The 26,585-nt window shown below is 37.9% G+C and overlaps 1 protein-coding gene across 6 annotated transcripts in view; it reads left to right on the forward strand.

The window, feature by feature from the left end:
- The window catches only part of PLCB4 (phospholipase C beta 4), a 202,798-nt gene that overhangs the window by 59,612 nt on the left and 116,601 nt on the right, over positions 1 to 26,585 (forward strand). For 5 of the 6 annotated variants that reach the window (XM_032184308.1, XM_032184312.1, XM_032184306.1 and 2 more), the window contains exon 3: positions 14,597 to 14,664. The gene's annotated coding sequence lies outside the window, so the exon portion shown is untranslated. Of the gene's footprint in view, positions 1 to 10,973; positions 10,992 to 14,596; positions 14,665 to 26,585 lie in introns of those variants that run through there. The other variant, XM_032184310.1, reaches the window with a different exon arrangement.

Consider the following 26,585-nt stretch of genomic DNA (forward strand, 5'->3'; position numbering starts at 1 on the left):
AGAAAAAAATGCATTCTTAATGGTTCTATACAATTGCTTCATGCAATTCAGATTTGTTTGGATAAGAAAAAAAAATCAGATTAGGTTTCTGGTAGGTTTTGGTTGATACAATTCATCCCACCTGAATTTATGTAGTATTGATTACAACATTACTAGTTAATATTGTAATGTTTTTATTTATTTTAATTCCTCTTGTATGTAAAGGAGTACAAACCCAAGGGAGAAAACACTCATCTAAGTAAAATTTGATTTATCTGTCCTATGAGAGAAATTGTACTGTGTGTTTTAATGACGCAAAACTGGTAAAGTTAAGATAAATCCATCTTCCAGTGTAGACTAAGCCTAACTCAGTGGAGGGTACTATGCTGCATGATAGAAACAGCAAGGGCATATATAACTTACTAAATATTTTAAATTTTATGAAGACTTTTTTTCTAAAATTTTGCTTCTTCTCAGACCAGTTATGCATTTTTTTCAGAATAGCTGAGGTATTATAAACATTATAAGTCTGTCTCACACTTCTTGACTGATACAGTTTTAGTTTGCTGCAACTCAAAGCTAGCAAAGAAGAAAACACCTAATAAAATACAGACTGTTTCTGCCTTGGCAGTGGTTAATGTTATTGTAATGTGTCCTTTATACATCCAATCACTTAAGTCCTGTTAGCGCATACTTGCATGAGCAGTTCCTCTGTGTGGTTACACACTTGGTCACTTTCCTTGTTACTTGTATTTTTGTTGTATATTGGTTGATTTATTTTTAACTCAAGAACATTTATAGGAGTGGTAGAGAGTGAAATTATCTTTCATTCACTCAATAACATGCAAGACAAGTGTAAGATACTGCAAAATGCTACTAGAAAATCATGGAAATGGGCCAGTAGCCTGACAGATTGAAGCTGTAATGAAGAGACTGTTGTTTTGTTTGAAATGCATCAGATTTCATATCAATTATATCTTCCCATATTAGCTGCCCTTCTAATTAAAGGAGAAGTATTGAATTGCAGTATCGCTGACATGAAGCTCAAGAGCATTTTGTGGACAGGTGGAAGACAGTGCATGGGGAAATGGGTGATGTGGATGGAATGGCACGGAGCTGCTGGTGGGGAATGGCATTGCATTGCAAATTGATGAAAAGTGAAGGTTCCATTGACTTAGAGGCTGCCTGGATACATTACTGTTAAATTATGTTGAGCATAGCTGGGGCACGCATAAGATTTTTTCCTTTTTAAAAATTAAATGAAATAAAATATGTAGCGATTGAGTTAGATGAATCAATTGTAAACCATTTGTTCATTCAGTTTTGTTTTTATAGAACTGCAATATGATGGGTACACATACACAAAGGCAAAACTGGTCTAATACACAATTGTTTATATATAGTAAGCACCATTTTAATTCTAACTTGCAACTGGAAGATGTCTGATAACAGCTTGTTTTTTGTTTTGTTTTGTTGTGCTTATTAAAGTTGTACATAACCTATTGTGATGCTTTGGCAGAGGCGTTATTGGTTTTCTTTGCCATAGAAGTACCTATTACAGTATAGAAAAGTTATCAATTTAGAATGTCAGAAGACTTATGAGACTTTTTTCTGTAAATTCTTCCCTACTGAAAAAAAAATCAAAACTTTGAGACTGTTGAAAATCCTGTAAAACGTAATGAAACATATTTATCTATTTTTACTTAACGTATGGAATTACATGAGTAATGGAGCCCTCATAATCATAATTCAAGCAACTCTTTCAAAATAAGCCAAATACCTATAGAAAAGTTGTGAAACATTGCAAGAACCTTTACATATGTGTTGCAAATGGAAATTTTGCATATGAATTATTAAGCTGTATTTGCAGCTCTATCTGGTAAAGTGTCAGTCATTCCCCCTCCTTCAAAGTTGACTGGTCATCTGCCTGGCTACAAAATTCAGAGCAGAATCCTGTATGGAGAGGAACAGGTACCCTAATTATATGTGGCAGAGAGTTACCTACCTAGGCAATCTCCTTTGTAAGTCACTACTTTTGTCTGTGTTGTAGTGAAAACTATGGGCTGTAATCTGTAAATTCAAATAGGCTACATCTGTACCGCTGGTGATAGCTCCAGGCTTAAATTTGCAGCTGAACCCAAACACCTGGGTGATCTAAGCATCTGGTGCTGTTGTTTTGACGCCTGCAGTGAGCCAGCCAAAATTCCCAGGCAAACAAGCCCTGGATATCTGGGAGGGTATGCTTGGGTATTGCTGTGAGGTTCAGGCCTGGCTCTGCATACAGCATAGAACGAATCACGGAGGGAGTTGGGTTGGAAGAGACCTTAAAGCCAATCTAATTCCAACCTCCCTGCCATGGGCAAGGACACCTCCCACCAGACCAGGTTGCTCAAAGCCCCATCCAAGCTGGTATTAAACACTTCCAGGGGTGGGGTTTGGACAGTGCCCTTGCAGGCCAATTGAAACTGTTTTGGTGTTTTTGTGGTCTGGCATTTGATCAGGGACGCTGCCGGATGAAAAATATAGTTGCATCTTTTTGATGTACAGTGGTTGTCATGTCCTGTTTCCTTACATCAACAAACACCTTGTATTGTTTAAAAAATGTATTCTAGTTTTGCAGGTTATTCCCTTTTCATTCAAAACAATTTACATTCTTCTTTGATCTGAGCAACAATGTAGTTAGCTGGACGAGTCACACTGACTGCCTATTCATGTATCAATTTATTAAAGATCACATACTTTGAGCCAAAAAGTTCCATATTTAAGGTATCAGTTTTTCTATTCTTTATATATTTTTCTGTTTCTGCTGTTTCTAGTCTTTATCAAATCAGTGGTTTTAATAAATTGAAACAAGTCTGCTACAATACTGGTGAAATTTTATGCTTAGATACATTCCTGGCTTTGCATGGAGAAACAATTTTTTTCCCCCTTTTTTCTTTTTCCCCTTCTTAAATGAAGAGGTTCTCTTTTAAGGAATGGGGGGAAAAAAAAGGAGCTTGAGTTTTTATAGCAGACAAATTTTGGAAATATGATGAACCAGGAAGTCACTAGACAGCTTTTGGTTCTTTTAACTGTCAGACAGTATTTCATATAACAGTTTACATTACAGATAATGTTAAATAGCATATGGTAACATTCTTTGGATGAAATCCTAGCTCTAATTAAGTCAGTGACAGAATTCACATTGACTTTGAAATCATGCTCATTGTCTGATTCATAACCATTTAAAAAAATAAATAAATTCCTTAGAAGAAATAGTAGCAAGCCAAAGCCAGGAATGCAATTTCTTTCTGTTCTAGACTCTTGTGGAGTCTAGGGGGAAGGGAGAGAGTAAACAAGTGTGGAAAACTGGATAGATTTTACATGGCAAGTAAAAGCCCCCCAAACAGCTCTATAAAGCTGCTTTTTTTTTTTTTTTTTTTTTTTTTTTTTTTTTGTAGTTGTACAGTTCAGCTGTGATTTTACAGCTCTCATGATACAACTTATTTAAACAGTAATAAATATGACCCCACCAGTTTATTTCTGTGTGTAATGTCAAATGTAAGGAATTAGAGATGCAGGTGATGTGCATAAAGAAGAAAAGCATTTTTCTGTGTGAAAGAATTAGATACTTGGTTGACTTTAAAAAGAAACCTGATGCAGCTTCATTTGTGGTCTTCTTAAAGCACAAAGCAACTGTATTGTAAATTATTTCATGCCTTTTCTTTCAGCTCATTCCATACAGCTTTGTAATTAGCTTTGTAAGGGCTAAATGCAGTCCAGATGAAATCACTTGCATTCCACCTGCCTGCACTGAAGCAAACTAGACTATAATATGTGGGAGTAAAGCGATAATATCACAGTGAATAGTCTTTCTGTTCAGTAATGATCATGGGGAATTCTAAGAATGCCCAAAGAAAAGCATCTTTCTTTTGGACAGAGTATATTTGTAGCTTTTAGGAGATTTAAGTTAAAGGGGAAAAAAAATAGTGGCTATGTAGGTTATTGTCTATATGTTAAAAATAAAGTAGAAACCAAAAAGTTACTGTCAAGCTGTTCTAAGTTCAAGTGGAGGATTTATATCATCAAAATTTTGTATTATCAACTTTTGCTTTGAAAATTATCTAAGTATATAGACAAATATTTTATATAGAAACAAATATGAAAACATACACATTTACATTTTTCTGTTACTGTGTTTGTACCTAAGGTCATTTCCTATTCTTGTCTTTGTATCACTCATTTTTGCTTATTATTTGCTTTTCTGGAGCTTTAGGGGAAAAAAAGGGGGATCTTATTCCATACAAAAGCTCCCTGGAATGCACCTTGATTTCTAAAGCTTGCTTTTGTTCAGTTTTCCCACAGAATAGAATATCTGATGATTTTGCTCTTCTTTTTTAAATAATAATTTTTAGGCCTTTTTTTATTTTTTCACAACTAGCCTCATGGAAGTGAGGTCAATCATAGGCTTAAATGTACGCATTTTATCAAAGCCTTTCTCTGTTAAAATGTGACTTCTCTGCAACTTCCAAGTAGTCTTTCTAGAATTAAATATAATGCTTGATGTTGGCAATACAGAATATACTTTCAGAATACTTCAATACAGAATACTTTGGACCAATATATATATATTTTTTTTTAATAAGATGACGGTTGAAGTACCTGGCTTTTCAGACTTGTGTGATACTGGATAATCTTACATGGCACTGCATTGATGCCCTTACGATATTTGCTTATAGAGGGAGTTTCATGGGAAATGATAGCGTACAGCATTGTAGAATGATAGGATATCCTGAGTTGGGAGGGACCCACAAGGATCATGGAGACCAACTCCTGGCTCCACACAGGACCACCCAAAAACCAGACCCTATGTCTGAGAGCATTGTCCAAATGCTTCTTAAACTCTGGCAGCTGAGTGCCATGCCCACTGCCCTGGGGAACCTGTCCCAGTGCCTGACCACTGTCTGGATGCAGAACCTTTTCCTAACACCCAGCCTGACTCTCCCCTGTCCCAGTTCCATGCCATTCCCTTGGGTCCTGTTGCTGTCCCCAGTGAGCAGAGCTCAGCACCACTCCCCTCAGGAGGAAACATTGATCCATGAAGGTTTTTTGTTTTTGTTTTTGTTTGTTTGTTTGTTTTATATGGCATTTTACTGGTAATCATTATAAGATGAAACAGGGTTAGCATAAAATTTGAGTAAGACTTGATTCATACATTTAAATGAATTAGAGCATCATTTAGTTGCTGAATGACAAGCCGTCATTTTAGTAGTAAACTTAGAGTTCTTTACCAAAACCATCCTATTAAATGAAATGCAAATCTTAACTGTTTATATCATATAGCCCAACCACTTGCATGAAGAGTATATGTTTGGGGCTCTGCAAGTTTGCATATTTCCTTTGTAGTTCTTTCTTTTTTTAGTATTGTAATATATTTGTATATGCACTCAACTGATTCTCTAAATACATCAAATTGAAAATGTTATCATAGTTTAGCTTTTGTTGTTGATGCTGAAAATGTTTAACTTGATGTTCTGAAGAATGGACCTTTTCTTCTCTAGTTGTATATTAAATGTCTGTATATGATTTCATTCCGTTCCAGACAGGATCATTTGACCATAGTAACATCATGTACTTCTGTGATTGTTCATGAACTCCTACTCAAATACGAAGCTTCCAGTGCTGAAATCATTACCATTCCAGTGACATGAAAAAATGTTTAAAGATCTTTGATCACATACAGCTTCCATAAGGGAATGGCTTTTAAAGTGGGAAACATGACAGAGGTTCAGTGAGAGATCCATGAGCACGTTATTATTATAGATGCATCTTATATGGACTGACTTAAAAATATAGATAGGACAGCTTTATGTTCCCATATGTGCATGAGTTCAAATAGTTATCTCATGGGAATGGTGAGCCACCAGTCATTGGTCCAGTACCAAACTTTAATGAACTTCAGTTGAAGAAATATTGTTGTGAACAAACCATTGCAGCAGTGTTTATTTTATTTTATTATTATTATTTTTTTAAGTCTCACAGTCTCATTCACATGAATACGTTCAGAGATGCAAATACTCAGATGCTCAAGGAATTTAGAATAGACAACTTTTTTGAAAATACCTGGAATTTCCATAGAAATCAATATTTTGTTGCATTAGGAAGATCTTACTTTGAGTGGTGGTTATCAGTTGGACTTCTTCTTTCTAAGAAATCTGTTGTAAGAAAACTTGGTAACCTTGTTGGCTCTGCAGAGGGATTTTTCCCTGTGCCCAGCCTAGGCATAGAAATTAAAAACAAATTGTCACTGTTGTTCATATTTGGTCTGAGATTTTCACGGGAGTCCTCAAGTTCCTTGTGCTGTTTTGCCAGAGGTGACCTAGTGATGGGGTTGACAGTGCTGAAAGCTACTGTTAACATCCATGATGTGGATTTCTGGGGGAATGAAGTCCTGTCTCAGAGCACGGGGGAGCCACTTGAGATCCATCCCTAAGTGACCCTCACAGATTGCCTGTCCCAGCAGTGTCAGTACCCTAACCTTGTCTCAAAAGGAATAATCATTGAATGTAAATTAAGTATGATTCTCACATGCTTCATCTTGCTGTTCCTGATTAAAATAATAGCTCCCCTTGTTATTTCTGGTTGAAATGTTAATGAATGTGTAGTTACAACAGATTCTTTTTTGAGACAGTATACGTTGCATAGTTGAAATCAGTGGCCCTCCTTGTTTACAGAAGCTGGGTATATACGTCAAAGTGACATATTGTATTCAAGTCATAGTGCACGACAGGTTAAAAGAGAAGAACTGGAGAAAGAAAAAGATTAGGTGGTGATAGGCTTCATTATTAGACAGTGAAATGAAAATTTAGAGAAGAATATCATTGCCTTAAAAGATGCAGCTCTTGTACGGGCTGCTGAGTAGGGATGGCACCTTGTAGACCTGTCAATACACCAACCACAGGGAAGTCAGTATATGGCCTTTCCACAAAACGTGAGTTACGTGCTATGATATGGCTGCATTGTGGGGAGGCCTCGACAATTGGTTCAGGTTTTGGATCGTTTGAGTTCAAACCAATTGAGGCCGCATTGAACAAGTGGTTGCAGAGTAGCGGCCTTTTGCTGAAGAAATCTGAAGGAGTCGTAATTTGTAGAAACGTGTATGTTGACAAGACCAAAGGCAGTGTTCCACTAAGAGCTTCTATTCATGCATTAGAAATATTAATCTAATTTGATTAATAATAAAGCCACTTGTGTCACTAAAATCTACAGCCAGTATCTGGAAGTGAATAAATGCCATTATGTAAATATGGAAGTGGGTGTAAGGCGGAAGGATTAAAACACACCATTGTTGAGATTGTTCTGGTCAAAAATAACACAAATCTGGCTTGCACAAATGATATGTGGAAATTTAAGATAATCATTTAATTTGATCTCTATGAGACAAAACAAAAGCAAAGAATGAATAGAAAAATTGAAGACAGAATCCTGTTGGAAAAATACAGATAGTTACTGCTTAACTTCATTATCTTTCATATAAGAAGGAATTGTGTTTCTTTCAGTCTTCTTTAAAAAAATAGTCTTCTGGTATACCCTTAGGAGGGAAAATAAACAAAAAACAACCATGAAGTACAGTATATATGGAAGTCATGATATATTCTCTGTTTATAACCACGAGGCTAGAACGGACACTTAGAACTCTCCAAAATACCTTGTTATGCTCCAAGCAAGTTATAATGACAGTCAATGTATTCTTTTTTCATTCAAATCAGTAGCAAAAGGATATGTAGAAGAAAATCTTGTTTTATTCTGACTTAGTAAGAAAAAGGAAATAGTAATACCAGAAGAAAGACTAGATGCAAAATATACTGCTTATTTTGGGACGGTAGTACTTTGCCGTGACTTTATGCTATAACTTCTTTAAACTGTCAAACTACCACCTTCTGAAAATCTTCATAAATCATTTTGCAGCCACCTTTTTCTGTTTTCAAGTTTAATCCTTTAGGACACTAAGTGAGATTTTGGGGAATTATCATTTGGTATTTCTGCTTAATTAATTTCATTGCAGTCCTTCACAGAATTGTGCTAGTCAGAGCACCTAGATCTTCAGTGAATATAAACATATATTTTAAATGGTTTTATTTATACTGGCTGTCATCTATCTAGAGTTTAGCACTTCATTTCTATTTCACATGTGTATTTTCATATTACTTATGGTGCGGCTGCTCTGTAGAGGCAGTTTTGTATCACTCCTGAGTCACCGCTGAAGGAATCAGTGCTGTCTCCAGTAACAAATGATGGGTTTCATCAAGCTGAATTAGGCAGTTACTGCTGTGATGAAAATATTTTTGTGGCTTTTTCTCTCTGTTCCTGCCGCATCCTGTCTTACAGAAGGTTCTTTACTTTCTGTGGCAACTGTGGGCTTCTGCTTGACCAGTCTGCCAACCTTTATAATTCAGTATGGGGAGGGAGGTTGGCATTTTTCTTGAAATGGCCTTGTGGTTTTGAAGGTCTTCCTCTTTTTACATTTCAATTGTTCTAAAGTGAATGCAATAAATAACATCAAAGACTCAGTACAGTGCTGTAGGAAAGAGGAGTGATGTGCAGCTATCATTTCAAGGCAGAATGAGCTCCCATGAACTCCTAACACTTGAGGCTTCAGAACAAACTTGTTGCTGGGTATTTTGAGATACATGTATATAGATCTAAAACTTGAATCTTTTTGGAGAGGCATGAGAGGGAGTTTGATGCCAAAAACAGATAACTAAGAACATCCCCAGAATCCAAGGACCTTCTGTGGAGCAGAGGGGTGTGACTTTGGGCTCCCAGGATTAGTGACGTGCCTGTTGCTGCAGAAGCAGTGGGGTAATACATAAGCTTCTCTCACTGCTGTGGTCTTGCACAATTTACATTCTTGCAGTGATCTCAAGAGTGGGTTTGCTCATCTGATGCTGGTACCAGGCAGTTGGGCAAGTGCATTTACTGGAAGTGCTGGCTTTCAATAGCAACAGTGTGCAAACAGGTGCTTACTACATGCTTTGTCTTTTCAGGTGAAAAGGCTACACATAAGCATGTTGTCTGAGCCTACAGCTGAAGTTAGTGTGAGGGGGAGACCAAGCTAAAAGCCGAGCTAAGTGCATCTGTTCCGGAAGAGTTGTCTCCCTCTGCCCTTTAACAGCAATCTCCTTACCCCAGTTCAGGAACCTCTGTTTATTGACATTGGTGCAGTTTTCTCTGTTGACTCACGTAAGCCCGGGATTTCACACTAGGGGTATAATAGTGGATAAGTCACTGGTTATGGTACATATGTACATCAGCACTAACAGAAAGATCCCTGACACAATAGAGAAGTAGCAGTTGCAAAGTCCAGCAAACAGTTAAGAGTTTCAGTTCATTTCTATGTATTGCTCTAGCTGTAGCACATAGCTGTATGCTGGTTCTTAAAATCTCATCATTTTGAATACCGTCTGTCTTCCCCACATCCATTTGGATGTGATTTTTACTGCTCCTGTTACAACTCTCTGTAGAAGTCAATGTTCTTTACTATTGTAAAGCAGCTTGAAATAGCAGCCCTTAAATCCTTTAAAACTTTAATCCCTAGTTCCAGGATTTTGTAAAATGCCAACTGCTGTTAGCATGCTACAATTAAAGCACACACAAGACAGCACTGAAGAAAAACATGAATGTCTCTGGCCAGCATGAAATAGGAATGTGAGGATGCAGGTCCATGTTGTATTGCTTTGGGTGTAAAGTTTTTGTTTGTTTGTTTGTTTTTTAATAATTCCCTCTCCCAGTCTGATGGCTTTTTCTCCTTTTTCCACTGTTACTTAGTATTGCCTCAATTGTGCTCATACATCTGTTTGTCAATCCAAACTGTAACAATAATCAATGAACTAAGTTTAGAAAATAAGGAAAAAAGAATGTAGGAAGGAAGGATAGAGGTAGGGTTTTGTGATTTGTTGTTTTCTCCTAAAATTATTCAAGTCTCACAAACAGTGGCACAGACACAACAGATGAGTAGGACAGCAGTAGACTGCCAATTTACGTAATTCTGCACAAAAAATGGTAGGAACCCCTTAAAGTGGCTTTGCCATTAGGAAACTAGTGGTCAGCTTAGATTGCACCTGTTGTCAATGCAGTCTCCCTAAAGTATCTGTGTTCCTTGTGTAATTCCTGTGTTCTTTGTATAATGATCTTTGTACATGTATAACGTTATTTGTATGTGTTATGAAAGGTTTAGAGGAAGCTGGCATCTCCCTTATTTAGGATTTGTGAACTTGGATAGACGAACCCCCTTCTTTCCCTACTTGCTTACTACATTTTTTTTTAGGATTTTTTTTTTTTGTTTGTTTTTAGGAATGTGGCTTCTACTAGGTGCCAAATTTAGGCAAACTTGATCATGTATGTTTATCAGCTTGGTCTTCCCAGAAGTACTTCACTGTCATTAGAAACTATAAAGACTAGTATTCTTCAAAAAAAGAAAATAGCACTGCCATTCCCCTCCCCTCCTTACTCCATGCCTATCCAGCAGTATTGTTGTGAATGTTGGCTTTCTTATTAATCTTCCAAATTGTCTAGCAGTCCTTCTGTTATGGCAGAAATTACTGCCCTGCCTGGAATTCTACTGCAGTACTTACATTTTTTTTTCTTCAGCAACAACAAAATTTCAATTGTTAGCATACTGTACAGCTGACTAGCTACAGTGGGGACCAGAAAGATTTTGTATTGTTGGTTTTGGCAGTTGTTAGATCTAAACATTATTTTTACTGCATTCTCTTTTATAATGATCGAATGCTTGAGTTTATAGAAACAAATAGAAAATGTTTGCTATTCTAACCTCCCCCGCCTCCCCTTTGGGTGACTGTTCCTGGTCATGTACTAGCAGTGCCATTCACGTTGAGTAGATGGATAGCTGTGTGTCTAACCCCTTTCTTGTTGTCTCTTCATTGATCAAGTCTTCAGGAGCAAGGTTCACTGAGCGCAGAGAGAGATGCAGAGGCCCTGCAGTGGGAAGCAGGACATCTCAGCAGGCAGCTGTACGTTTGCTCATCATGGATTTTGTTTATGTGCGCGCATGTTCAGGCTCTGTGCTTGTAAGGGTGTTGCAGTTAGGGACAGCATGTGGCAGGGGAAATTGTCGTCTGTGTGCTGAATGAGTTTCAGTGCCATTTGTATGTTTGCTGTGATGCTGATTTGGGGAGGGGGAGTAGGAGGAGGAATAACATGTAAAAATGTTTTAAATAATAAAGGACTTAACCAACCCTGTCAAGTTGTACTTCATATCTAACTGTACGTGACCATGAAGTAGCAAATAATTAGCATGAATGTCAGTAGTCTGAAGGGCCCCGGAACAATTCTGTGGCTTCCCTTGTGTCTGGAAATGACTTGGTTGAGTACTGGCAGGCGTGGTATTAATCAGTAGGCTACAGTATGGTGATTTATAAATTATGTAACATGATTTAAAGCTCAGCTTCACAAAAATAAGCGAAATGGATTTTTTGATGTACAGCAGGCTAGCTGTGTGACTGTGGGCCCATTTATGTACAAAATGAAACCTGTCCTGTACTCCCACTCTGTTATTGTTGATCAAGTTAATCATATACTTCAATTTATTATCCTGTAGCTATGCACATAATTCCCATTTGACAGGCCATCTGACAGCATGTTGAACTAGGCCCCACACTGCAATTAGCACCATGTGATGCGGTTAGGCCTCAGTGACACCCCTGTGAATGGTTTATAAATATTGCCAATCAGGTGCTTATGCTTAACACACTTGTTTCTTTTTTACCTGAAGAAACAAGGTTTATAGGAGCAAATGATATTTTTTTATCAGGCTAACTGATGAGATCTGCAAACAAGCTTTTGAACACAGGCTCTTTTCCAGGTCTCTGGAAAAGTAAGTCTGGTAATGCTAATTTGATCATCTGAGTGTTCTGGCCACCAGATTCTTTGTGAAATTGGGGTAGTGGTGAGGTTTCCTTGTGGAATGAAGGATTAAAGATTAGATATCATCTCCATACTGTTGGTTCTTCTCATAGCACTGCTGGGATCTTTCTTCAGTGAGATAGGCTAGTAGTAGTTCTTTTTGTGTGCCTCAGTTGCATACAAGCATGAGCGTGCTGCTTTTGGAGAGTGTACACGGAAGAATCAGATGTTAAAATGTGTTGTAGGAATGGTTTGTAGAACCCTGAGAAGGAAAGCTTTTCTTACCCTTGACAGGCTCACTGTACGTTGCCCAATACAAGAATCCATTTTATACAGGACTAGGCGTTTATTTATTTATTTTTTTTACCTTGTTTCTGTTTACAGAAAAGTTTCAGATAAAATTTCTAATTCCATCTGGAGTTATTAGTGTTGTCCAGCTTTGTTTTGGGTCTGGAGTGGAGCCTGCATTGCTGCAGTCTGTTTATAGACTTCCTTATGGTGATGGTGTGGTACCAGTGGTCTCTGCAGATCTTTAAAATATCCTTAGTGTTTATTACCCTGTACTTCAAAGTATTCCTTGCTTCTTTCCAGAGGTAAACAGACTTCATTGGAAATAATTCTTTAATTTTTAATAGATATCAGAAAATAGTATGAAATTATCATCTGTGGTTCTATCAAAAAAAAAAAAAAAGAAACAAAAAAACCAGATATTAGCATGCAGTGTAGACTGCAAAGCATGAAAAATGCGTACAACCCCTCAATGCAGTTGTTAAATCAGATCAAGAGTTTGCATTTGCTTAGTGCTTGTCTAATCCTAGCACTTTGTTGACAGCAAGCTAGCTGGGATTTAACTTGCACTAGGCATGGACAATGTTTGCTTATATAAGGGCAGGAAAAAGAAGCTACAGGTTGTTTCGGCTCCTTCAGCTAATGTGGTATGACTGTCATACGGATATCAAACAGCTCTTGTGCATTGTTTCATGACTTAACATGAAGATGGGGTTTTAAGTTTTAATTTTTCAGAGTTGCTATTTTAACTCATCCCCTTAAAAGTTAGATTTTTCTCTTATCTCACAGCTCCATCTACTGTTGGTGCACTTTGTTAAATCAGTCTCCCCTATCCATCTTCATTTTTTTTCTTAAATTCACGCATACAGCTAAAAGCTGCTTTTGCACTCTTTCTCTACAGGGTCTTCTTTGTCCTTCTTGGTCTCACATAAATTCCTTTGCTACTTTCCTCTTTCCCAAAAGTAAGTGCTGTGAGCACCATCATGATGCTTCTCTGACTGATAATTTTATGTGTTAAGCGGTTCTGTTAATCTGGTCTCTTTGGGTCATGGACTGAAGAATGGAGTGTCATGCATTTAGCCTAACATCTGTTATAAAAAAGCTTCTTATCCATTCACACATCTGATTCTTCCCCAGATTCTTAATATATCATATTCCTGTTGTTTTGATAAATGTTTTGACTTGTCTTGATAAAACGGAGTCCTACTTCACTCATGCCAATTTGAAATGGTTCCACAGTTTTTACCCTGTTCCTTTGATGGTGCCATTGCCCTGTTTACGTCCTCCCCTGTCTTATACATCAAACATCAACTACTCTTTTGTACTTTCAGGGCTCTTTACCTTGATTCTCAGTGGTTTTCACCTCTGTTCTGTTTCTGTAATAAGAAATACACCCTCACCACTGAGCAGTCCAGGACCCAAGCCTTCATTGCTCACTTCTTACGTTCTCAACTCAAGACCTCTTCATACTCCGATTTCTTGCTTCTTCTTGCAGCAAATGGTACTACCTTAATATCTGACAAGCTACATCATTTATCCCTCTCCAGTTCATCACAGAAAATCTATTTTCTTTGAAAATACTGCTGTTTCAAGACCCCTGTGTGACCAGTATTATCTTAATTCCAATTCTTTACCCCTTTAGTTTAGCAATGTGTGCTATCAACTTTTCCCATGAGCTGTTTCGGACACAGAATGTCTTTGGTTCTGTTTTGGTACAATGCTACACAAAATAGTGTGCGGTGTATGATTGGGGCTCCAAGGTGGTGTAGAAATACAGATGATACTAACATATTCTTTCCAAATATTTTACTTATAGGAATTTGTGGGTGAAACCTGGCAATGAGGTATGCAGGGTGGTTAGAAAATGCAGAAATGGATGTGCAGAAGGATTGTGTTCCTCATTCTGTAAAGCATCTCTTGCTCTTGCTGTACTCAAGTCCTATATTACTGAAGCTTGTCATTCTGAAGTGAAATCTTACCAACTTTATGTTGCTCATCTAAGGAACACATGAAATGCAAACAATTAAAATCAGCTAGCGTTTATTCTGGAAGATATAAATGTGGCAACACTGTTCAGCTGCTCCTTTGTGATGATTATTAATCATTCAGGATGCTTTATGAATTTTAAACACTGTCCTGGCACAATGCAGTAGGGAATGGCATACTTCATCCAGAGCTTCCAGCGCTACCAGCCTGGAACTTATCTTATCTTACTAACTTACTAACTTATCTTTTTCTGTGCAAAGACACAGCAAAAACTTTCCAATAAAAGACTTAGGTGTCATAACTGAATCCTGTTCTTAAGTATTTATCTTGATACTATACTTTTGTGAACTGTGGGAGGGGTGTGTTTTTGCCTATAGTGAGATTTAGTAGATGACACCAGGTTTTATACTGAACTTCTTTTTGTTTTATTGCTTCACAGAAGGAAGAGTTTCCCAGCACATCAGCCTAATTAGGCTACTGTTTTTCCATCCGGTCCAGAACTACTTTGTAAGTTACTTGTTTACAAACTAGAAATTATAAGTGGAATAGAATTTGCAAATTCTATTCCTTGTGCCCTCCTTCCTCTCTTTCTGTCTCTGAGTTTAAGCTTTCAGTCCACTATTGTATCACTCTTTTAATCAATTCCCTATAGATTTACATGTATATGACTTGGTTTCACATACATTATCCAATAATCAGTAAGAATAAAAGTGATTATGAGTGAGAGAGAACAGGGAGGCTGTTAGTTTAGCAGTTAATTTCTGGGTTTTATGTGTTTCACAGTGGTATTGGCTTGTAATACTTTAAAATCACAGCCTGCTGCCAGCTTTATTCTGTTTTTCTGGGGAGTTACTATAGCATGTGGGCTATGGGCTGTTGCTACTGGAAAACTAGTGACTGGTAAATTCTGAAGTAGCTGATAGTAGCTGATAGAAGCAGTATTTCCACAAAAAGAGCCTGCTTACTTTGTGACGAAGTAGACAGGGATTATTACCATGTAGATGACCAACTTGTGAAGAGGAACTTCATGAAGTAGCAGGTGGAAACACATTTCTATATAGCAGGGCTGCCCAAGCAGCTAGTGGGATTCCAGAAGCACTCCTAGATTGCAGGTCACCATAACAAAACCATAACGTAGGTTTGGCACCTGCCTAGCTTTTGTTTGGTTCATAGTAACCTCTGTCTCATTATAAAATCAAGCCAACAAAAAGATCAGCTAGATGTTCCATCTAGTTCTTGCTCTTCCTAAATAGGAGACATCTTCATTATGAAATTTTGATCTCTGTTGCCATGTGTGAGTGTCGTGCAACATTGGCAACAACTGATAGCTGCTGTGGTGCACAGCATACAGATTAACAAGAAATACTGGATATGTGTCCTAAATTGAGAGAGAGGTTTTTTGGTTTTGTTTTGTTTTACATCCAGTCTTTTATTATATAGGTCAACAGCTATCTGAGATTTCAAGCCCAGTGGAATCCCTTTCCTCCAGTCACAGGAGTTGTCTATAATCAGCATTACTCAGTTTGTTGCTACCTTACTCCGACTCTTTACAGCCTGCTCACTTTAGGAGGTATATGTTAGAGTGTGATGCCAAAATTTTTCACTGTAGAGATATTACATGCAGTACACATTTTAGGATCCCCTTAAGTTCACTCTGGGAGATGTAAATGACTATTCCTCCAGACAACTCCTTGTGATGCACCCAAATGTCTTGCTCCTTAAAGCATATCTGTTTATCATGGGAGCCCACTGCTGCGCTCTCTTAAGTAATCTATTAAATCCTTCTGAAAAAATTAGGGTGATGTTCCAGTGATAAACTGCGACACACTGTGGAGCTTATATCCACACAGTGTGCTTATATCCTGTGGTCTGATGGTTCATTATCACCAGGGGCTCTGGATCACCAAAGCAAATCTCACTGCAAACACTGGAGGAAGTTTGAATCTTTCTCTCTTCTGTCAATACTGGTCAGTCAAATTTGTGCATACCCAGCAGTGAAGAAAAAGGGTGGACTATTTGGTACAGGCATTACTCAAACTTGCCTTTTTAATCCAAAAATTTGTTTCAACTCTAGGCCAAACAACTCAGCATTTTCTGATCTCATGTCCACAGAAAATATGGAGCTGGGAATATACCAAAGGGTATTGCTCTTTTTTTTTTTTTTTTTTTTTTCTCTTTGCTATTGGATATGATTCAAGTATTGCTGTTAATGCTTAAACTGAATCTGTTTATGTTGTTATAAAGCTTAAATAAGTGATAGGGGTAATTGAAAAATGGTATCTTTTTCCTGGGAATACAGCTAGTGCTAGGCAGAGCTTACTAATACAAACTTGAGAAATTGTGGGTGGATGTTGTATTCCCAAAGGGTGAAATAGTTGACAATAGCATGGCAACTGACAAACAGCAACAGAAGTTTCTTTTGGCATTCATATGGGTTGAAGAGAATACATGCTGTTCAGAAATCAAGTGGATAATGAAGTACTGAGCTATGGTAGAAAAATATCCAGGCTCAGTTCAGAAAGCTTTTGTATTGTTAGCTTCAGGCATAGTGTGGTGCATGGGTATATATTTCCTAAATGAAAATGTGTCTTTATTGAAATTTCAAAATACCAAACATGATCAGGTTACGTTTGGGCTTCCTTTTAAATTAGTGTTATTTAAGAAGTATAAACCAGTATTTCAGTATCTATTATAGGTGTTATTCTGTTTATCTAAAAACAAAAGAGCTGTAGCATCTAAGTCCAGTGCTAAATCTCTAACAAAAGATTCTGTGCTCTATGAGGGTTTATCTTAATCAACTGTGTTTGTATTCTGTAATTAAGCCTTATGATGGTTTTACTGGCTTTGAATATTTTGTGTGCAGCTCAGAAGCCTGTTTGAACCTTTCTCAGAAATATACGTGTTGGTTTTTTGTGCTGCAAGACTGAAAGTTTAAAAACCTGCATGTGAGATCCTTGCAATAAGGCAGCTATTAGTGAACTTTCTTTTATGTAAGTACATGAGTGCACAATGGCTGAGATCTGTTTAGTGCAGAAGCTTGCTGAAAATATTGGAAAAGAGCTTGTATTCAATGAGCTTTTTTTTTTTTTTTTTTTTTTAAATAGGGAACATTTACAACATTTCTTTTTGTCTGTTGCTATGTCTGGTGTTTCCTGCATTATAAAATGACATGGTAGCTTTACAACAATTAACAAACTCCTTGCATTGATATGCCCTTGGTGCTTCAGTGTGAGTTGCCTAGCAATGTCAGGCTGCCAATACAGACAGCTTTTGTCTTGGAAGGATACGTATGTCACCTTTCTGTCAGACGTTACCTCTTTTGGTCCTAAATCCATTTCATAAATGCTTAGAAGTTCGGTAGTCTTCTGTGTGTTTTTTTTTTTTTCTTCTTTTTTTTCCCTGCAAGTTTTCTTTGTTACAGTTAATTGTTTGAAGACCAGAATGTGGCATTTTATTGTGGTCAGGACGAGTAACAAAAGCAACCAGGGCATGCAGTTTGTTACAAAAACTTGAGTAGCCCTTTGTGAAATTTAACATGAGTTGCTACAAAAAAAAATTACCTGCCCTTTCTTTCTGTTTATCAAGTGTATCGTACCTTGATGTTCTGTGCTACAGGCAGTGTTTTGTATTCTGTTTGTAGAGCTGGTGAAGTCTAAATGTTTCATAAAAGCCTCATGGGGAGCAGGAGCCAAGCAATTTCTCCTTCATGCTAGTAGCAGGGTTATTAAGGCTTCATAACTTTTTACTCTCAGAGGTAGGAGCAGGGGAAAAGAAGGTGGGCTAGCTGTGCAAAATTAGGGAAAACAAATGAACAAAAAAAAAACACAGAAAACAAAAACACAAGCAGAAATTTCTTGCTGCAATTCTAATCTAATTTACTGAGTCATTGTGCTGGCTGAAAGGTTTTGTGTTTTCATGTTGCACTATGTTTCGATGGTTCTGAGGCAATCATAAAAATGAAGGGAAACCTGGAGGAAAAAATACGGAGATAGGTGTAAGCAGCAATCCCACTGCTGTCCCTCCTCAGATATCCATGCCTAGGTTCCAAGGGTGGAAGTTTAGTCAGACCTAGCAGATCAGATTATATATCTGTTAGCACGGGTTCATGTTATTTAGAGCTTGTTCTTATGAATGTAATAAATTGATTATACAAACTCATGAAAGAAAAGCCCACCAAGGAAACCATTTAACATAAAAATACTGCCTGTGGCTTAAAGATTTGGGGCACCAAAATGCAGAAGAATGTTCTGAGAAAAGTATAGTTACACACCTGGTCTGATCAGGTATGTTCCCCTAGGTATCACCTTACGGCCACCATTGGTGGTAAAATTTTTATTAGGCCTTGTATGATCGTTGTATTATTGGGTGCATACGTCTTTAATAGTTAAACCCAGTGGTTCGTTGATTCTCTTCAGAAATTTAAAATAAATAAATAAATAAATAAAATGCACAGGTGACGTTATATCCTTAGCAAGTGTAAGGCACAACATACACCAGACTACAGGGAACTCCTAGAGGAAGCAAAAGGCATTTCTGTCTAGCATTTACTTTCTTCTCCTCCCATGTTGGACAAGCTTTGTTTGTTACCATCCTGTGGACTCTGTAATCAGTAGTGAGCACAAAGATGGGTGTATATTTGGTCCTTCCACAGTGAGAAAAAGGTAAGAGCCGATTGTGCCCCCTCAAGATCCATGCTTGTAAAACTGGCATCATTCAGCCCTAATGTTTTGGTGAATTCACGCCTGCTCAGCACTTCAGTAATAAAGATGCCACTATGCAGGTGCTGTGTTATTTCTTCTTGTTAGTTGGAGGAAGGACAAAGCCAGAGAGCATGTGGCTTTGGGCACCTTAGGCTGGAGACTACAGTCCAGCAAGATGTTCATCAGATGTCTACCTCTCATCCTCTTTTGCGTTTCCCAGGTAAAAGAGTAGGTAGGCAAAGGGCCTGACGTTTATGCAGCAGGCAGAGAACTTATTTGATGATTAAATGAAGCTTGTGCGGAGACAAGTGCTAGCAATGACTATACCCCACCATTCGAAGAGCTATGGTTAAGACCTCTGTGATCTGTCAGATTGGTTTCCTATAATACACAACAATGCTACTATTTGGTGGCATGTTTGCATCCCCACAGAATTGATGTGGACCTCTCTGTAAATACGCTGTCAGTCTCTAGTGGGTCTCCAAGCACTTAGGTGCTTACCCATTAACAAATGAACTCATAAATTCAGATGGTTACAACATACACGTTAAATTAAAGGTATCAGTCAGCAGTCGGTCATCTATCAAGTTCAGCCCTTTCTGTCTAGAGCATGTCTCCAAGCTGCTGAGGTACAAAAAAAAAAAAAAAAAGAGAAAAAAGAATAACAACAACAAACATCCAAATCCACAGACTTGACTGTATAGCTTAGATATTATTAGCAATCGGTGATGTTGCTTGAGTTAGTGAGCCTTTAACAACTTGGTCTTAAGATATTTCTGTTGTGCCATAGTACTGTACTATATAAAACCCAGCTATATAGAGAGCCCCAGGATTTCATTGGGTTTGAAAGAAGACAAATATGCTACAGAAGACATTTGCCGTCTAGAACTGAAACAGACTGTGATCACGGAATGACTTGGAGGAGTTAAAATTGGGAAGGTCAGACCTAAGGAAGTAAGGGTGTGGTTTTCTGGAAATGCCTAAGTACTTGCAGCTGTAAGTGGAGGTGCCTCATTTTAGGATTGAATCCTGTAATTTTCTGCATGCTTGTTCAGACTGTGAAAATGAATGAAATAAGTGGAAATCCTTATATACCAATTCAGTTTTTTTCTCTTGTTTTCTTTTGCATGTCTCTCTGTTCTTTCACGTCTCACAGAAAAAATTATATGGCAATTTGTTTAGTTATCCTTGGAAATTCGTAACAATGACTGATTTACATTCAAGAAAACAAGTTTATTTAGTGCAGCAACTATGCAAGGCTCAAAAGTCTTTTTTCTCAATTTTGATTTTCTGAATTTTGGTCCCTAAGAAGTCTCGTTATTTCTGTATGTGTATAACACATACTGCCTGTACGTATACAAATGCATATTTTCTTCATAGAAACAATTTGTGTATATGGCTTCTTGCCAAGAGAACAGCTTTCCTGACACTTAGTGTATCTACTTGTCTCTGTCAGTTTAACTCGGCAGAAAACGTTTGCAGAGGACCTGTTTGTAGGTAAAACACCTCTGAGTAACAATTTGACCCTGTGTTTGGGACATTAGTCGTGGAGGCTGGCAGTGTTAGCGTGGAGAAGGAGAAAGAAAAACCCAACACAAGCCATCTGGTTGCACTCCATTTAATGCAGGCATTTCCCTGATGACCCCCCAAAGTAAATACTAATAAATGTTTTTAGAAAGTTCTCTTTGCTCTACACTGCTCTTTGCTTGTAGAGAGAAATGCTATGGAAAATAGCATGCTCTGCAAATCTGCTCTGCAGATATACAAGTGGATTTTCAGGAGGTTAGTCTCCTAGTTATTTTCATCTTCTAACCTTAAGTAAAGACATATCTTTCGTTGTTGTTTTTTTTCATTTGTTTTCAGTCTGCATCTTACTCCAAAAGTAGGTGATCTTTGAATCTATCTTGGACTCAGCTGGAAAAATGTTTCAACTTTTGCATGTTCTGATTATCAGGAAAGAAAGCTTTATTTCATAGCAGCCACGGGAATTGTAACTCTTCAGTTGTGCTCACTGGTGAAAATGTACAGCCAAAAATATGAGATATAAGATCTTCTGCTGGACTACTTACGAGTTGATCTGGGATGACAGAGCCTATTTCAGGCCAACAGTCATTCTAATGTTTCCATGGAGATTAATGATGTCAGAGGAGCAACATCTGAGTGCAGTTTGCTAAAAAGCAAGGCTATATAATGCTATAGTTGGGAAGTGTCTTTTTGTATTTTTGTAAACTCACAGACTAGTAGAGCCCGTTTTCCCGGTGGATTGCAATTTGGTTTTGATTTGTGTTGACTCTCAGCTGAAGTAATGCTTCTGCGATGTGGTTGTTTTCCTGCACTTCACCTCAGTGCTGTAAGTGATGATTTCAGACTCTGAGATTGTACCATCTCATATACCATCTGTTTTAGCTTTGATTGCTGTTCTCTTTGCTTGCATATTTTGTGTATTCTCAGATAACCTTATTGAACTGTCTGGTGTTTTCTGCTTGCACTGAATTGCTTGTCTTAAGGGTGATGCCTAGGTTTCCCTGTGAGTATATTTGCAATGCATGAGCACCAAAATTAGAGTATTTTACTGCTCTTGAGTTTTCTGAAACTTAGAAGCTGCCGTGAAGGATAGTAGGAGTAAGAGGGGGAAATGTGGCAGAGGGAGAAAATACAAAAGTTAAAAGCCTAACGCAGACATGATTTAAAGCTAAAATTTGACCCTTTAGAATTTGAATGCTGTTACCATTGCCTGAAGTCTTATATAGATTAAAATGTCACTCTGCTGTGGAGAGGTTACTGACAAGGAACCATGCATTAATAATGGAGACATAGCATTTTCTAATGGGGGACTTATGAAGGGAGGGAGTAGGAGATCTCAAGGTACCTTGGGACCACTGAAATTCCTGAATAGCCATTCCTGAGTGGGAAGCAGGCCATGCAAGCAGTGCCGATTCCTCATTTTTGCTTAGCTGTCCCAGTTCCACAGCTGTGGCTTTGGTGTGGGTTATTTGAGGGGTTCTTGTAGTTAATGTTATCAAAAATAAATAAATAAATAAATCAGCAAGCATTACTTAAATTTGGCCTTTTTTCAGACTTTAACAGAAAATGGGGAAGAAAAGACTTAAAAAAAAAAAAAAAGTCAAGATTTTATGCTTATTTTAATTCAGTTTTATTACTAAGCCACCTGCTGCATCTATAACAGTTACTTATAAAAAGGTGCTTGTGCATGCATGCACACATACTGAGACACAATCAGAAAACAGTCACAATGGCAAACAATGTCAAGTCTCTGCTTTGTCTGTTTTTTTTTTTTCCAGAAGGTTATTCAATAGAGAACAGTCTGTTCCTGAATTTGTACTGTGCTTCAGTCACCATACTTACATCTTGTTTCTTAACTGTAATTTTAACAGAAATATCTTTTGCGTAGCGGGGAAACACCAAACTATGTAAACTTGCTTTTATGACTTGCACAGATTAGCAAAACATACTCGTTTTTTAGAGAATTTATTTCTTAGAAAGCAAAGTGACAAGGTACCTCAGAGCTTAGATCCTTTTATGCCTGAGTTCAGCAGAAAAGGAATTTCGTACCTCCCCCTGCCATTGGCCAGTTTCTAAATTCCTAAAGTGCAAAGCTTACACAGCAGGAGAGTGGTCTACTCTCATACAGACCGACTGATAGCTCCTTCTGAAAATCAGGACCTGTTAATACATTCCACATGTTCTCTGTCCCATTTTTTTCAAATTGATTATTTTGAAAAGCTAAGTAAGCCTATCTTTATTTTGCAGGAAATGTTTGGTGCCATTAGGCAGCAATGCTGTTGAAAAGAACAAAGCTGGAACAGCTTTTGATAATGTCCTCTGAGCAATGGCCAATTGCTGTACAAGTGATACAAACAGGACTGTTTGTTCTCACTGGGTGCTGAGCACTTGAAAATTCAGGCACTTCACTCATGAGCCTAAAAAGGATTGAAATTCTCTTGAAGCCTTAAGTATTGAGCAGCTTTGAAAATCTGGCCCTCTTTGTGTACTATGAAGTGTTACATGACTCTTGGTACAGTAAAGCAGTTATAAGTGTCTGACCATTACCCAGAGGGCTCAAGTTTTCATTTATTTCTTGACCTAAAAAAGGGAAAATCCTGGTCTGAGATAATGTCCTGCGCAGCAATATAGTGGGTTACTGAGTTTCATACTTGGATAGCAGGAGTTACCACGATGTGGGAAGTGAAGCCTGGGTGAAGCAGCTACAGGCTGTAGCCTTGTTATTTCCTGCAAAAGATTAAGGTTTAATGAAATGTGCTGTAATCCATAATGGTGTTGAAGCACCTTTGTGATTGGTAAATAGACTGAGGAACTGTGGAGTAGAGGAAAGTTATGGAGAAAGAATATTGTTCCATATGTTTTTAAGTACATTTCTGTAGGATAATAATTTTTCACATCTACTGAGTTATGCAGATGGTTGCATAATTGATTGACATTTTATATGTGAGTATCCTCCCATCCATCTAAATTCCTCCCTTCACACAATGCCTTTTCACTCAGTTCTGTTACTAGCATACCATGTTTGGCAATGTTTTGGTATGGAGAGTTTACTTGACCAAATACAAAGTTTATTCAAATAAAAATCAAATAGAAATTAAATCAAATATAAAGTCATTGCCTGACAAACACAGAGATAGGAATCCCTATGCCTGCAGCAGAACATAGCATCTTGTTAAATATTGCTGCTTTTTAGTATTTTGCTGGGGAAAAAAAAAAAAAAAATAGTCTGATGTCTGTTTCCACCTCCTTGTCCTCTCGTGACCCGCCAACGTTTCTCTTCTCTTGCTTGTTATGCCGGTCGCTTTGGCAATGACAGAGCCTTGTACAGGTACTGACCTCTGTACCTCTACTGGTGGGCCGTCCAGCATTGCGAGGCACCTCACCTCGTGGGAATCCCCGAGCTTAGACAGAAAGAGAAGAAAGGAGAAAGTTTCCTCCCAGACCAGGCTGACCAAGTCCTTCAGTGTCTGAGGGTTTTTGTTGTTGTTTTTTTTTTTTGGTGTGTTTTGTTTTGTTTTGGAATTAATATCCCTTTTCCCCAAGAAGCAAGAAGGATTTTTTGCACAGGAACCTTACAAAACTGGTATTTAAAAGGTAAATGCATAAAGCACAGAAAGGAACATCAGTCTGTATTAAGCTGTAGCTGCATCAGATCTTGGTTGGCAGGAATTAGGAGGGGCTATAATTGTAGGAATGACAGCTGGGACTTACAGAGTTATATGTCTCACATGAACAGCCCTAAACACGAGGATCATAATTTCTCTTTTTCATTTTAGAGGAATGAATGCTGTGCCCTTCAAGCCCAGCATTTATGTATGAAAGTAGACATTTGTAAGTGCAAATAGCTCTGCAAATAGCTGCATGGCTGACTGTTTGTTTATTCGCAGCACAAATGTCTGCATGCAGTTTTGCAGGTGCAGCCAACGCTTGAACATTTTTCCCATGCTCTTTGGCCATTGCGTCCTTTAGAACAGGGCCCTGTAAGTTGATATCTGATACTCTGTTTTGTTAATTTTGGTATGCCACCGTAATAGTGTGTGTTTGCTGCTTGGCTTTTCAGTTTTAGGATCAAATAATTCACTTAGTCCAAGATTTTCATATTGCCTACATCATGAAAGATCCAAAAATTAAAAAGTCACCTGTTACTTACATACCCTTAAGAAAGTAGCATTTTAAATTAAATAGTGGTTGGTTTGTGTTTTGATGTAGTGGCATCAAAAAGACTTGATGTGCTAATATGCTCTTCAATTTATAAATGGGTGTTGTGCTTCTGTGTCTAAAAAAAAAAAAAAAAAAAAGTAAAAGGGTTACTACTTAGAATTTGTTCGGTATTAGGTGTCTTGATAGTACTCTAACATATACAGAACCAGAATGAACAGTCCTTGGCTCTTACAGTTTGTACTCAATAAGGTGGTCAAAGTTGTGTTGAGTCAGTTATGTCCATTTCTCCATAGAAAATCACCTAAATTAGACAGAGCTTTAGACTTCGGAAGACCGCTCCTTGTATACTTCGAGTTTTACACTGAAGTTCTCCAAAGATTTTGAATCAATGAGTATGCTCCAGCCTCTCTTTATCCTCATAGTGCTATCATTGAGGAAGGAAAATCATAACCTTGTATTTCTGCCGTAGAAATGCAGCATGAGCAGGGTTGCCTGGAGTGGCACAGGGCCTGCAGTCAAATTGGTAATTGAACCGGGGTCTGACCTGAATCTTTGTAGGCCTTGTCTGTGAGGCAAGCCTCCCTGCCTGATACAATTTAAAATGGCTTATGAACAGTCAAAGATAAAGGAGGGAGAACAGAAATTGCCATGAACAGTGGAGTCAGAAGGACATGAGCAACTTGTGTTTGGAGAAGGGAGACAAGGGACAAAGGAAGAATGATGATAAAGAAGATGAAATGAGACGGGTGTGAGAGTTTGGAAAGGAGACAGTGACTTGAATCACAGCAGTGGAGCCGACCAATTCAGCAAGATGGGAGGTCTGTGAAGAGCTGGGAGATGTCTAAACAGGGAAGGGGACAGGCAGAAAAGGGAAATGTCTTGGGGCAACAGAGCCTCCGCTGTGCTTGCTATACAGGATTGCTTCCCTCATCCTAGGGACTGGGAGGTGTGGCTGCAAACGTCAGAAAAATCAGGAGAAGATCAAGGGGAAAAAAAAGCTAAAATATAATCTGCATTTAGCTTCAACATTGCTATTTCTGTTTCAGTACTAAAAATACGGCTTCCGTGTCCAAAAGCTTTTCTGTTTTCAGCTATTCTCAGTTAAAGAAACTGGACAAAATCTGTAAATTTCATCTCACTGTGCTAACTTTATCCATGCATATCATGTAGTTAATTAGAAACTTCAAAACCTGGTGGAAATACATGTATGTAGATTTTCTTTCCTTCTGCAAAATAACTTTTTTATATATGTGTTTCTTTAAAATCCAGGCATACTCTTCTGGTTTTTGAAGTCTATGGGAAAACAGTGAAGAAAACATCAGGGCCACATGAGGGAATTCCATATTTATTTTTGGCATTTAATTTCCTTGAAGGGGAGGATCCTGTTGACGCAGAACATTTCTTTATTTTTTTTCCAACTTGCAAATGTTGTTGAAGCATTAAAAGTTAGTTCCTTGTTGTCAAGATTCCAGAATGAATGTTTGCATAGTAGACTGGATGTAATATTTGTGTAACTTTGAAAACAGCTTTTGGGCTGGTGTTTCATATGCAAGATATAAAGCTGTATCATCAGAAAAAAAAATATTACTTCTGAAATGCACATTGCATGTACAAAATAAATCAGCTTATAAACAGATGATATACCACAGTCATTGAAGTGCCATGTACAAAACACTAGTAATATAAAACCAGAGGTTCGTGCTGGTGCAGCCGTTTTCCTTTTATATGTAAAATATGGTTTGTTGTAGCTAAGGACTCAGGCTTGACTTACTGTGATTTTGCCATTGCAAATCTCAGGCCTTGGCATGAAACTGGAGAATTAGAGCTTTGGAAGATAATACATCATATACAGGGAAGGTAATTGTTGTATTTCAATTTAAAACCCTTATCTGCAACATCTGAAAAATTGTAGAGATAGTAATTTACCACCTGTAGTAAATGACTCCAAAATAATAATTTCTCAAAGAAAATTGACAGAAGAAATGCCTTGGCCTCAACCTCCCATGTCTGGGTTAGGGGTTACTGTTCCCTGACAGAGGGGTA

Source organism: Aythya fuligula, chromosome 3, assembly GCF_009819795.1.
Source record: "Aythya fuligula isolate bAytFul2 chromosome 3, bAytFul2.pri, whole genome shotgun sequence".
NCBI lineage: Eukaryota > Metazoa > Chordata > Aves > Anseriformes > Anatidae > Aythya > Aythya fuligula.